Source organism: Pleurodeles waltl, chromosome 9, assembly GCF_031143425.1.
Source record: "Pleurodeles waltl isolate 20211129_DDA chromosome 9, aPleWal1.hap1.20221129, whole genome shotgun sequence".
NCBI lineage: Eukaryota > Metazoa > Chordata > Amphibia > Caudata > Salamandridae > Pleurodeles > Pleurodeles waltl.
In genome coordinates, this window is record NC_090448.1 from 1,184,356,857 (window position 1) to 1,184,372,342 (window position 15,486).

Here is a 15,486-nt window from a genome sequence, read left to right on the forward strand (position 1 = left end):
ACAGAGGTGCTGCTGGCACACTGGACTGCTCTGAGTGGCCAGGGCCAGCAGGTGACGTCAGAGACTCCTTCTGATAGGCTCCTTCAGGTGTTGCTAGTCTATCCTCTCTCCTAAGTAGCCAAACCTCCTTTTCTGGCTATTTAGGGTCTCTGTTTTTGGGAATTCCTTAGATAACGAATGCAAGAGCTCATCAGAGTTCCTCTGCATCTCTCTCTTCACCTTCTGCCAAGGAATCGACTGCTGACCGCGCTGGAAGCCTGCAAAACTGCAACAAAGTAGCAAAGACGACTACTGCGACTCTGTAACGCTGATCCTGCCGCCTTCTCGACTGTTTTCCTGGTGGTGCATGCTGAGGGGGTAGTCTGCCTCCTCTCTGCACTAGAAGCTCCGAAGAAATCTCCCGTGGGTCGACGGAATCTTCCCCCTGCAACCGCTGGCACCAAAGAACTGCATCACCGGTCCTCTGGGTCTCCTCTCAGCACGACGAGCGAGGTCCCTTGAACTCAGCAACTCTGTCCAAGTGACTCCCAAAGTCCAGTGACTCTTCAGTCCAAGTTTGGTGGAGGTAAGTCCTTGCCTCCCCACGCCAGACTGCATTGCTGGGAACTGCGTGTTTTGCAGCTACTCCAGCTCCTGTGCACTCACCGAGGATTTCCTTCGTGCACAGCCAAGCCTGGGTCCCCCGCACTCTAACCTGCATTGCACGACCTCCTGAGTTGTCCTCCGGCGGCGTGGGACTCTCTTGTGCAACTTCGGGTGAGCACTGTTTCACTCCACTTCGTAGTGCCTGTTCCGGCACTTCTGCGGGTGCTGCCTGCTTCTGAGAGGGCTCCTTGTCTTGCTGGGCGCCCCCTCTGTCCCCTGACGCAATTGGTGATATCCTGGTCCCTCCTGGGCCACAGCAGCATCCAAAAACCCTAACCGCAACCCTTGCAGCTAGCAAGGCTTGTTTGCGGTCTTTCTGCGGGAAAACACTTCTGCACAACTCTTCACGACGTGGGACATCCATCCTCAAAAGGGGAAGTTTCTAGCCCTTGTCGTTCATGCAGAATCCTCAGCTTCTACCATCCGGTGGCAGCTTCTTTGCATCCACAGCTGGCATTTGCTGGCCATCTGCCCACTCCCGACTTGAGCGTGACTTTTGGACTTGGTCCCCTTGTTCCTCAGGTACTCTGGTCTGGAAATCCATTGTTGTTGCATTGTTGGTGTTGGTCTTTCCTGCAGAATTCCCCTATCACGACTTCTGTGCTCTTTGGGGAACTTAGGTGCACTTTGCACCCACTTTTCAGGGTCTTGGGGTGGGCTATTTTTCTAACCCTCACTGTTTTCTTACAGTCCCAGCGACCCTCTACGAGGTCACATAGGTTTGGGGTCCATTCGTGGTTCGCATTCCACTTCTAGAGTATATGGTTTGTGTTGCCCCTATCCCTATGTGCCCCCATTGCATTCTATTGTGACTATACATTGTTTGCACTGTTTTCTATTGCTATTACTGCATATTTTGGTATTGTGTACATATATCTTGTGTATATTTGCTATCCTCATACTGAGGGTACTCACTGAGATACTTTTGGCATATTGTCATAAAAATAAAGTACCTTTATTATTAGTATAACTGTGTATTGTGTTTTCTTATGATATTGTGCATATGACACTGGTGGTACTGTAGGAGCTTCACTCGTCTCCTAGTTCAGCCTAAGCTGCTCTGCTAAGCTACCTTTTCTATCAGCCTAAGCTGCTAGACACCCCTAAACACTAATAAGGGATACCTGGGCATGGTGCAAGGTGTAAGTACCCCTTGGTACTCACTACAAGCCAGTCCAGCCTCCTACAGATGTCTCTGCAGGTATGGCTGGATGTTCTGGGGAGACAAAGGTGGATGTGGAAGTGGAGTAGGAGATTTTGAAGGATGAGGTGCTCGCTGAGGAGCTGGAACAGGGGAATCCGGTATGACCACTGGAGATTAAGGTCTAGTGATTAATAGGTTTGTGAGTACTCAGAGTCAGAAGTTGCAGATAACCTCCTAGTCTTTATCTTTCTGAGCCACTGAGAGGACTTCTAAATGGAAGGAGAAGATTTTACGTATCTCAACATCAAGTCGTGCTTCAATGTCATGGACTCCACCTATGTCGAATGTCTTCTTTTCAATCTTGAAGGCATCCTCGATGTTGACCTAGTCCCCGACGACAAACAGGTTGGAACTGCACCTTGCTTCAAAGTCCTTGACTTTGACCAGGCATGTTGCCTTTTCTCGTGATGGTGTCTCCTTTCCAAGTCTTTACCTTCTGAGTCAATATAAGGGCTCCTGGACCCAGCCAGCCAGATACTGCTAATGAAATCATTCAGGAAGATCATATATAAGAAGATAGACATGAAGTCCACACATCGCCCGACATTCCCACCAATTATATTCCAGTAAAAAAAATGTTGATCATGTTTATGTAGATACAAAAGATTCTATAGTACACATGCAAAAAGCTATTAATTCTCCTCTAATGATCTAGAACTACCCCTCGTGCTTATCTACTCTGAAACTCCAAATACGGAAATATCCCGAAGAGAAATACAAAGTGCTGATATACTGCATGCCCTATACCAGGTGTTCTGATCTATCACCAAAAACAATTTGCCATAGAAGTAAAAAGGTTAGTTAAAGAGAGCAAGAACTAAAATTACAATTAAACAAAAATATCCCATTAAATTATGTTAATCCTACAATATAGTTAAAAAAGAAATAAAATAATTGAGAATGGACATAAAGCTACTATGTACTTTCTTTCTGGAATCGGAAATAAATAAATATTTGTATGTCAAGTATAAAGCCTCCAAACTGAAGAATTTCCCAAAATACTATACTCTCTAATAAAATGGAAACAAGGTCACAAATAATAATGTTGCAATTTCAAAACAAATGTAGTAGTCATCTCATAATAGTGTTCAGATATCAACCCCTTTCAAATCCAATTTGTCACACAGTTTAGGTTCTGTCATCCCTACTTCTGCAAAAATCAGGTCTTATATTAAAAGTTCTAGAAACTCAAATGCTCAAGAGTCAGATGAATTACCCATCGCTATCCTGAAACTAAATAGTCAAGCAAGGAGCAATATAATTACCCATTTACTTAAAAACTGCCATAATTCCAAGTACCTGGGGTGTGCATACTAAATATCAAAGTCAGAATATTGAGGGTACTAATTATCGACGACAAAAAAAAAAGAATTTTTTTTGACAGATAGGTAAGTCTAGGTTTTCTATACCTACACACACACACACACACCTTGCGAGGATACTGGGCCCACCGGAAGTCGACTGTGATCACGGCACCTGAACAGAATAACCGACTTGACACCGTACTTTAGGTGGCACAGGATTGTGGTTTACTATGTCAGATGTGTCAGAGCCTATCAACTAGGCAACAAGTGTTTTTCCCTCCGTCTCTCCTTGTCTTGGTCCACAGACCCTGGTCCCACCAGGTCAGTAAAGTCTCAGAACTTTCCTCTGGTCTACTCGATACAACCGTCTGAGGAAGATCCAGGATGGGGTGTATTTTTGGCAGCCACCTTGGAATAAATAGAGAAAAAGACTTCTATTAGCCAGGAACCTTATTTTCTATCCCAGTGCTGCTCCTTTTCACTGTTTTGCGTGCTGCCACAATGTTGACGTATCCTCCTTATATTCCTCACTTGTGCTTCACTATGCTTTTGTTTAGTGATCACAGCCAGTGCAGTTTGGCATTTTCACCATCTTGGTGGTAGGCCGTCATTTAGTGACCTTGCCACTACCTCCTTAGCCTCATGTTCCCAGTCACCAAAACTTGCCTGGGGCCTTGACCCTACTGGGTGGTGGGGTGTGTGCCACCGTGTCCTCCTGCTCCACTTGACATACACACAGGGGTTTGGGTCCCAGTTTCCAGCTGCCTCCTGGCTCGCTCGCCGTTTTTCATCTCACTGTCTCTGCCTCCGAAGTCCTCTCTGCACCGCACGTGCTCCTGCTCCATCGACGCGCACAGCTTTCCTCTCCGGCTCAGCCACCGCTGCAAGACACCACGTTTTGTCATTCACAGCAGCCATCCTGGAACCCCCGGCCCCTGGATACGCTGGATTACAAGGACCTGTTTACATCAGGCTTGACGGATCAACTAGGAAAGTATGTGAGTTGGAGAACAGACCCAAGAGCAGCGGAGAGAGATGCATTCAGTCTGAATTGTCAGGATATGAAAGCTTATTCTTTTTGCCCCTTCTCGATTATTAGGAGAGTTTCGTTGCAGGTGAGGAGGCAGAGATGTCAGTTGGTTTTGGTGATACCATGTTTGTGAACTCAGGTCTGGCTCCCATCGGTAAAGAAATGGTGATGGAGGAGCCATTGCTGATTCACACCTACTAAGGACTTTTAGTAGGTGGGGAACTTTCTCTTGTAGAATCAGGAGTGCTCACCCTTCAAGGTGGAGCTATCAGGAAAGGTCACTGAACCTTCTGGAGAGGCTTAGAATTACTCAATGAGTTTTGGGCACCTGGAAGAAGAAAGAGGTGTAGGTGTGCTTAGAACATCTGACTTTGTTGGTGCATGGCAAAGGATTTGGATCCAGTGGAGGCAGCTGAGGTTATGATAGCTAATTGTATGGCAGAATTATTTGGAAAAGGGCTTAGTTATAGAACAGTAAATTGTTATACATAGCTATAGCGGCTGGACATTCTCTTTTGGATAGCATGTCTGTGGGAAGAAGTCTTTGAATTATAGAGTTATTAAAGGAATGAAAATTAAAAGGCCTCCAAAGCTAAATATGAGAGACAATGAGATGTTTGAGTGGATTTTAGTTTGTTTGAGAAGAGGCCAAGCAATACATTTTTCAATACTGGGGAACTGTCTTGGAAGTTAGCAACTTTGTTATGTTTGGTCTCTTTTAAAAGAGTTTCGGACATAAGAGTGTTGAAAATAAGTGATATGTTTTTTCAGCCTCATGGTGTGATTTTTCAAAATTGTAAGAGGACTAAAACTATGTTGGAATCAGTTTTTTATCCAAGTTTGATGAACATTCAAAAGTATGTGTTGTGAGGTGTATCAAGGAGTAGGAGGTAAGGGTGAGTGAGCACAGGAGTGCAAGAGTTGATCAGTTGTTGATCTGTTATGTGAATCCCTATGATGCGGTTTCTTCTGCAGCTATTGCTGAATTGGGTGAAGAATGTAATGAGAGAGGCGGGTGTGCATCTTAATTTGTTAAAGCACACTTAGTAAGGGGAGCTACGGCAACAAAAGTTTTTAATGCAGGAGGAAGATTGGAAGATAGTATGAAGGTGGCGGACTGGTCTAATGATGAGTTCTTTATGAAATTTTGTTTTAAGCCAATTGGGCACATTGCCGGCTTGCCGTCAAAAGGGTTTGAACGTGCATAATGCTAGCCTCCTGTCTTGCCAAACAATGCAGATTCACAGAGGTTCCCTGTATAGAGAATTGTGATTTTATGATTTTATTAAACACAAAAGACTAGCATTATCCCTCCCTTCCACCCTATGAAGGTGAGGTTTGTTTAGGGTAACAGAATAAAGTATTGGAGGATAAGCCTGTACATATCCCAGTGCAAGCAGAAGATCGGTCTGTGCCTGGCCCCACTGATCTCAAAGAATCAACCCAAGCATGACTGCACCGAGCCTGGAGAATCAACTGTCTGCACAGTGACCAAGCCTTCAACTGGGATCGTCGCTCACACATGTTCAACAACTATAGAAGATTACTGGGGACCACGCTGAAGCAGGATCACCAGATCTGCATCTGCTAGAGGTGCATTCCAGAAGCCATATGAAGAACTCAAACAGAGGTGCCAGTAGCACGCCGCTCCCCATATGTGGGAGAAGGGTGAGCACGCTGAAAGGAAAGCTGGGCACCTGCCTGAAAGACTGAAACAGTGGTGGTGGAAAGAAACTGTAAAAAATGAACTGTGAGAGACTGAGCACAAGTATATTGGATGGGAGATCTGCATTGAGCCATAATCATGCTAATACCGTATATCGAAAAGGGGAAGAAATGCTGACCAGAAGGGGGAATCAGAAGGAGCTAGCAGATAGAGTTGAAGATCTGCCTAGCAGTACCCAGGACACTTCACTGCATTGTGACTATATTTGTGTGTGGTCTGCTTCTCTAGTGTGCACTGAGGTATTTTTCTTTCTTCTCTGACCTGGAGCACTACCACACTACCTCCTTGACAACTGCTTGGCATAGCTACCACTGACAGATAAGTGCAGAAGAGTCTGTAATTTGCCCAGTTTGCAGAGCCAAATTAAGGTGGACCCACAGACCTAAGCACCAAATGACCATAACCCCCAGGACTGAGTCATATTTATCCCATAAAAATTGAGTTTTACAATGTATTGTTCCATAAACTGTTGAGCGTTACGCAGGTATCAGTGCCACTGAATTACTTTCACCAAGGTAGAGGGCTGTCCAGTGTAGACCAGGAGGGCCGGATCCATGCTGTACTTTCGTTATATCCAACTAGGTTACATTTATATACAGCAATTCTTGATGCGACTTCTTTTCTAAGTTATGGCTATCCTGAAAATAAGGCCAGTGCCCTGCCGGCCTGAGGATAAGTTGAACACTCCTTCTTAAAGGCTATGAAAAAGTTTTTAAAAATGTTTGCCAACACCTTTTCAGTGCCTTCAGTAGAGTGACACATCAGTCAGTTTTGTGATGCTCCTTATGAGCAGAGGGAAGAATAATACAGTTGGGAAAGATTAGGTGAAAAGGTAGACTTAATGAGTTACTTCACCAACATGAGTACTCTCAGTGACTGAATTCTATGGTTTTGGCACTGGAATACGGAAGCTTTACAGGATTGTTATGATGGAGTCCCATATTTTTTAAATCCATACCTTGAAAAATGAAGATCTTCTTTAGCTTTGAGGGCCATGTTTGTTTCAGCGCTTCTGGATCAGTCTACTAAGGTGATACCCAAGATGTTCATCTGCAGCTGGATGCCTCATTGATGTGCTTAGTGTGGGGAGCCTTTTTGCCCCAACTATTTCTTTGTAGTTTGTTCTTCCTGGCCCAATCAAGAGCCAGCATGCTTGATAAACCTCCATTGCTGCTTAACTTGTGGCACACAGAAACAGGAATACCAGGGGCGACTTTCAGCACTGGAAGCCTAGACCATGCACCATGGTTAGGGTAATGCCTGGGTCTGTCCCTCAACACCCTCTGGACAATGTCTTCCTCAAACACTGTAAAAAGTGCTAAACTCCAAAGGAGTTGTGAAAATTGCCCAGTGCACAACGAATTGGTGTAAGGCCTTGAATGATAGCGTATGTACCTTTTCCAGTGTATCGTGATTATGGCTCTGCTATGTAATAGATTCCTACACTGGGCATGTACTGTGAATACTGCTCAGTGTGATGTTGGTCTGTATGATCTCCAGAAAGTTTACCTTTGGAGTGTGTGCTGAAATTACAGGCCAGCCCACATTCACTCCAAGTGACATGCAAGAAGGATAAATTGCATACCTATCTCTAATGGGAGATAATTATTTGACAGAAACTCGTGAACCTATGTGCCCTCTTGTTCCCAGTATTTCCACACCTCAGAGAGGAGGACTAAACCATGGGCATCAACATTTTGATAGAGCTTTAATCCCTCCAACTAAAGGGCACACAGAATTATTACCTTGTGAAGAAAGAGCTGACGATCATGAGATCCGCAAGGATTTTACACAGGGTTTGCCCCTGATAACCTCAACGTTCAGCCTCCCTACCCACTGAGTCCTCCACCATGTGCTCCATATATTTTAATTTTGAAAAATGTACCCAGATTGGACGTTCCGTACTCAGAATCCTATTCTTCTTTGTGAAATATAGCTATATATTGGGTTAGGAAGCACTTGGGTTGGAGCTTAGATCTTTCTGGAGAATCTTAACCGTGAGAAGGGTTCCATGAATAGGCCCTACTAGCAAAGCCTCTCTAGGGGACTGCATTATTATCAACTTTAGGAATCCACAGTTAGTTGCTAGTCTGCATCATCGGCTCTGTACATCAACATCAGACCTGGGAGCTATTGAGGTAAGATGGCTGTCACACCTTATCTCTACACAGGCTCATCAGTTTAGTCTCAGCAAATTTGGCATGCAGAAACCTTGTTCCTCTCATCAGTCCAGGTCTTCTGACCGTTTAATCCCTTTAGTCAATAGCTCTGAGCCCGTAAACTCTCTGGAGCAATTGGATTGACCACCAACTATTGGGAATGTGCCAGGTGGAGGCCAGGAGGTAAATACATCTTCTGTAATAAACCCTTACTCCCCTAGTTTAATTAATACTTCTTCCGTTGCCACCTCTGGAATTATCTCATGGAATGTGGCAGGATTAAGGAATACATTGGATAATCCAGATTGGTTAAGGTTTGTGGCCAATATTCATGAATTTGCTGTCAGGAAACCTGGCTTTTAGACTATCCCTATATCAATGGCTTTACTACCTATTTTGCTCCCACTACTAAATCACAGGGCTAAGGGAGGTTTGGTTACATTTATATCTGTATCTGCAAGAGAAGTAGTTACACATGTCATTGAAACAACACTATACTATCTGGTACTTCTTCTCAAATTGACTGGTCCACATGATGTCTTGTTGATTAATTATTATAATAACATCTTTGATTGGTCAGATACCAGCGTGATTGACAGTTTGGAATTCAAGTTTCATAGTGCCTTGAACAGAAATAAGAAAGATATAATGATTATTTGGGACAGTGACTTTAATGCCCATCTATGTGATCCGGAACGATTAGATTGTTGTGGTGTTTCTGATGAACATGATAGCCCTATGCATCATTTTAAACATTCTCCTTATGGGAACGAGCTAAATCGAATGATGGCCGCTAATTTGTTGATATTTCCAATTCCGGAAGCTAAGGGGGTTCCTACGTTTTCAGGGGGCAGCGCTCAATCGACAACTGATTTAATAGTTTACTTTAAAGATCTTATCCCCTTCGTAGGGAAGTTTAGGGTGATTCCAAACTGCATGAGTGATCATAACCCCTTAACTTTAGAATTTAAGTCAGGTGGGGATAAGGGCTCCGATGGTGACGTACAGCAGCCAGCGCTGAGCTTTAATAGGCACAAAGGTGTGACAACCAAGTGGGGAAGATTGATAAACATAGCTTTCATATAGATTTGATGAAGAACAAGAAGGAGGAGATCATGATTGCTTTAGGGGAACATGCCCCTGCATATAAAATCATTGAGGTTTTTTCTGTCCTAACAAGTTACATGGCTGATAAACTACAGCAGTCAAGTATTAATAGAAATAGAAACCCCGTTGGTTTAATCATGCATGTACATCTGCCCTCAAAGATTTAAAGAAGACCACTAGCTCTGTCCCACATAATCAGTCTGATATTAAAGAGGCAAGAAGGATTTATAAGGCCACTCTTGCTGCTAGGAAGAAAGACACGAGGGAGCATGCTTGGGAGGAGTTAATTGAGGCTAGTAGTAGTAAAGATCTGAAGGCTTTCTGGAAAGTGGTTAATTCCACTCCATTGGCGGAGAAAGATAACACTGTAATAGATACTGTTGTACCCCCGCAAGTTTGGTTGGAGCGTTTTTCCAAAAATTGTAAAACTGAAATTAATATCTCCCAGGTTGACTTGATTGGTGCTGTTATCGGGAGGAATACTCCCACATCAGCCCGTCATACTTTATTGGTAGTAGCCAAGGTATTCCAGGCTATCCAAAACTGTCCCTCTCATAAAGCTCCTGGCCCTGATAGAATTCCAGCTGATATATATAAAGCTTTACCCAAATTTTGGGCTCCTCTTCTTACCAATGTTCAGAGGTCTGCTATGACGGGCCTCTTGGTAGACACCTGGAGTGAAGCGATAATTGTGCCCATTTTCAAGGAGAGGGACCGAGCAGATCCGCAGTGCTACCACACAATTTCCCTTTTAGATAGCTCTGTCGAGTGGTATTGAGTAAGCTGGAACATTGTGCAAAGGAGACTAACAGCTTATCGAAGGTACAGTTTGGGTTTCGACCAGGGCTGGGCACAATTGAACCGACCCTTAATTTAACTCTGATAGTACTGTGCTTTTGACACAGTTGACAGACATAAATTGTGGTCTGTCATGTCAGATATGGAGGGTAGATAAAGGTTTGATCTCCTTACTTAGTAGACTTCATTTCTGTACTACTGCCCGGGTCCGCTTTAGCCAGGAGGGTGACCTCACTGAAGAATTCCCTTCTTTAAAGGGGGTTAGACATGGGTGTGTGTTGGCCCCTTTCCTTTTCTCACTTTATATTAATGGTCTAGAAGATTTTTTATGTAAGATGGGGAAGGACCCGCCTCTCATTAATTCCCAGCCACTACCAGTATTACTCTATGCGGATGAGGCTGTCCTCATGTCAAGGACAGCAAATGGCCTGCAATCCTTATTGGATGCTTTTAATATTTTTATGGAAAATCTGGGCCTTAAAACTAACAGAACAAAATCATTTGTGATGAGGTGTGGCCCAAAGTTATCAAAAAACTAAAAATTTGTTCTGGAAGGTGCGGAAATACTTAAAGTTCCTAACTTCACTTACTTGGGGGTCCCCACTGATGTTGATTTTAACTGAAAATGTTTAATAAATGTTCGCATCTTGCAGTTTCAAAGAGCTATTGATGCAGTTTTTAGGTTTTCAAAGAAACTTGTAAGCAATCCAGTTAAGGAAATGCTGACTGTCTTTAAAAGTAAATGTCTTTCAATTGCTTCATTTGGAGCTGGGGTGTGGGTATATACAGACTGTTCTAGCCTACAGGTAGTGGAAAATATGTTTTTGAAAAGGTTGTTAGCAGTTCCTCAATCCACTCTGGCCATTTTTTGCCATGAGGAAGTGGGTTTGAGGGATATAGCTGACCATATAAGACCGCAACCTCTACTGCTCTGGCTAAGAGTATGGCTAAACCCTGAAGCTCACCTGCGTAGGTCTGTGATCATGGACTGTCTGTCATTGACGCGTTTTATGGATATTCCTTGGATTAGATATGTAAATTCTATGTTTTCCCGCCTTGGGGTAGAGGAATATTTTCAGGATCCCAATTCCTTCTGCGGGGGTGGTTAAACAGAGAATTAAGGACTTGTATTGGCATTCTAACCATGACTCGGATCTAACTGGTAACATGCATGGGGCTTTGGAGTGTTTTCCACCAAAGTCAACACTCCCTAAGCTATACCTTAATATGATCATTTCTGAGCATTACAGATTTTTACTTATTTCGACTGAAGTCAATACATTATTTGTTAGCATTTCCTACTCAAGGCACTTGGTTTAAGAAACTCCCACCATATGGCTGTGATGGTAGATCACGCCATGCACTTTTCACTTTATTCTCTTTTGTAACTTATACAGAGTTCCTAGAAGAAGGTTTTTACGCCCTGTCCTTCTCTCCACATGTATTAGGCATAGTAGTCTTGCCTTTTCTTATTTTCAGGACCTGGGTAGAGAGGGGACAATAGAGGCGGTGCTAAATTTCATAAATGCTGCTATTCGAATTTGTAACTGTTATTGATCGTTTTAATCTGTTTTTATATGTGACACTGTTATTTATTTTTATTTATTAATTTTTCTTTTTGATTATAATGTTTGTAATTGACTGTGTCTTTTATGGCTCTTTTAAACCGAATAAAGTATTTTGATGATGATGAGGATGCATACCTGTAATCCTAGTTTTCTTCCAGGGGAATCCTCAAAGTCATAACCACAGAATAGTCCTGCCCATGTGTGGGGACCACGGAGCGCTTCTTAAACAATGTGGGCCTGATTCACAAAGGTAAACTTACACTTTTGGGCTAAGTTTAGCCCAAAAGTGTAAGTTTACGACTACTTGGTATTCACAAAGGTAAGTTGCGAGTAGTATCTTTACGTCCCCACTCGGGGCAGATCATCCTCACTCAGGGCAAATCATCCGCACTAGGGCTGGCTCATCTGCACTCAAGGCCCGATCATCCGGACCACAGCCATAATCAGTGTAATCACATGCACCTGCACATAATCAAACCCATCCTCAAACCAGATCCAAAAACCAGATAAAAGCAGCACACAAGCAAGGCATTGGTTTCCCAAGAACCATACTGTGTCTGTGTGTGCTGCATATCCTGCAGCCATGCTGCCCACTAGGAGGAAAACAACTACACAGAGGTGGAGACCACCATGTTCCTGAACTTTATTGTGAGGAACTACAAGAGTCTGCATGGTCTTACTTTGAAGTTAATGCAAAAGACATTCACTTGAATAGCTTATCAGTGTTATTATCAATGATCCAAAGTCCAGCCAATCAGGCAACAGTACCCTTTAGAGCCCCCACCACAGAGGCTCCAGCCTCTCAGATTTTCTAGAACAAGTGATGTAGATAACAGCAAGACCTAAGGTGAGCCTATATGGGGAGGAGGACGGGTTTTACGTGAATCTATGAAAGATACCAATACTGGAGAACTACAGTCACAGGTAAGTAACTTTTTTTCTTCTCCAGTATTGGGATATCTTTCATAGATTCACATGCTTGAAACAGAATAGCTAGCAGACCACGTTAATATATATATATATACATATGTCTTGTATAAATATGAAATCTGCTCATTGGACCAGCTGCACCATATCGCCGCCTACCATAGGTCACCATCCAAAAAACGAAAGAAGATATTTTCTTTCCAAAAATATCGTCTGCTTTATTGAGTGCATAAATTACAAGAAACGCTAACCCCCATGGAAACTGTCAACGCATTTCGGCAAACGCCTTCGACCGGACATATATATATCAAATGCCATGAAGAATAAATAGTGGAAAGTAGGAAAAAGAATAAGTGGCTCACCTTATCGAAACAAATTATGCAGAACCGCTTATCCTACTGCTGCATCCATTCTGTCTGCGGCATCGAGGCAGTAGTGCTGAGTGAAGGTGTGCCTGCTAGACCAAGTTGCCGCTCTAGATACTTATTGTATAGGCATACCTGCGAAAAGAGCTGCGGAGGTAGAAACAGCTCTGGTGGTGTGGGCCTTGACCCTGTTTGTCAATGGTTTTCCTGCTAGCTGATGACAAAACAGTATGAAAGCAGCAATTCACTGTGCTATTGTTTTTTTAGTTACAGGATATCCCTTTTTTAGTTGCCAATAGTCTATAAAAACAATTGACCTGCTTTGCGAAAGCTGCTAGTCTTTTGTATGTAGAATTTGAGACACTGTTTGGTATCTAGGGAATGTAGTGCTGTTTCTGCTGGAGTTTGTAGATTTGGGAATTGTTTTTTACCATATTACTGGTTCATTTAGATGAAAGTCCGAAGGAACCTTAAGGATACATTTTTTATTAGTTCTGAGGATTACAGTGTCAGAGTTAAACTGGAGAAATGGTTGAGTGATTGTAAATGTCTGGATGTCACTGACACTCTTTGGTGAAGTAGGCGCTAGGAGAAGCGCTGTCTTCCAGGAAATGTATTTCAACTCCGCCTCAATATAGTATTGGCTCAAATGGATGCTTCATCATTTGCGAAAGTACAACACTGAGATGCCAGGGAGGAGGAAGGATTTTTACTGGAGGAAACAATATGAATAGCCCCTTAAGGAATTGTTTTACTATTCTAGAGGACCACAAAAATGGAGAATTTGCGGTACGGTGAAACCTAGAAATGGCTGCCACATGTATCTTGATGGATGAGTGCTAAAGTCTAAATCCTAACACCATATACAGAATCTTTTCCATTTGAGTTTGTATGTTTTATTTGTAGTCTGGGCTCTAGCATTAGCAAGCACTTCTCAACAATCGGTTGGAATATTTAGATGAGCAAATTAATTGAATTCAGGAGCCAGGCCGACAACCGAAGAGAAGTTGGATTGGGATGACGGACCTGGTCTTGGTTCATCGTTAGTAAGTTCGGTATTGGTTCCAACAGAATGTGAGGCTGCTCCAAGAGGAGTAGGAGTTCTGTAAAACAAACTGCCATGGCCACTTGGGAGCTATGAGTAACACCCAACAAGGTTTCCTCTTCATTTTCTTTAGAACTCTTGGGATCAGTGGAATCGGGGGAAAAGGGTAAGCAGAGATTCCTGACCATTTGATCAAAAACGCATTGCCCCACGATCCTCTCTGCAGTTGCCAGCTTGCAGAGTACGGGCATTTTTTGTTCTCTTACGTTGCAAAGAGGTCTAAGCTGGGCTTGCCCTGGCGAAGAAAAAGATGATTGAGGGTTGTCTGGTTGAGCTCCCACTCGTGGTAGGTTGTTGTGGTCCTGCTTAATGAGTCTGCAAGGGTGTTGAGCACTCCTGGAACGTGCTCCACCCTGAAAGTTATATGATCTCGAAGTGCCCAAATCCATATCTTTTGCGCCTGAAGAGATAGCGCTGGTGAGAGTATACCACCTTGCTCGTTGTGGTAGTGCATGATTGTGGTGCTGTCGGTTCGGATCAGAACCGATGAGTCCCTGATCTTGGTTAGGAAGGATTTGATCACAAGGAACATGCCTTTTAATTCTAGCAAGTTAATGTGGTGAGTTGTTTCCTGGATGGTCCATTTCGCTCTCACTGTCAGGTCGTGGAGATGAGCGCCCCATCCCTCTAGGGACACGTCTGTGATCATTACATATTCCTGACTTTGATTCAGGAAGGAGAAACCCTCAGAGAAGTGTGATGTCTTCGACCACCATTTCATTGCCTGCTTCATTGGGGGGGGGGAGGGGTGTAATTTGAATGATGTCGTCGACAGATCTGTGGATTTGCACCTACTGGTTGTCCAACTGTTCTTGAAGTGACCTCATGTGGAGACCGCAGTTTGGTATCAACAGAATGCAAGAGGAGAGCATCCCCAAAAAGGATTTGTAGATTCGGACAGAAGTGGATTTTTTTTTGTTGAGACGTAGCACTAGATTTTTAATTTTGTTCTGCTTCTCTTCGGAGGCGAAGGCTTTTGCTTGTTCCGTATTAAGTATGGCTCCTAGAAAGGTGATGCTGGTTGTAGGAGTTAGGTGTGACTTTTGGTAATTGACCTAGAGGCCTAAGGTTTGGAAAAGAGATAGGCATGTTGATTTGTCCCTGGCTGCTTGGCACGCTGTGTTCGCCTTTATGAGCTAATCGTTCAAGTACGGAAACACTTGTAAATGTAAAAAATGTAAATTAGCACTTGTATAGCGCACTACTCACCCGTTAGGGTCTCAAGGCGCTGTACTCATACCGCTATGGAACCCCTCCTGGCTTTTCCCTGTGAGGCACCCACTCCTGAGCACCCCCAGGGTGAAGCCAGGCATCCAAGCACTGTTGGGGCCGTTGTGGAGATTAAGCAAGCTATTGCCCAGAGTTGCAGAGTGGGACCCATGAATTAGATTAGGCACCGAGGCGAGAATTATCTGGTCAAGGGGAATTGAGCCCAAGACCTGCCGAAGAGGGACTTGAACCCTGGTCTTGAGCCAGATCTCTGCTTCAGGGTCTGCCGCTCTAACCATTGAGCCACACTTCTCCACTTGAACTCCCCTTTGTCTGAGA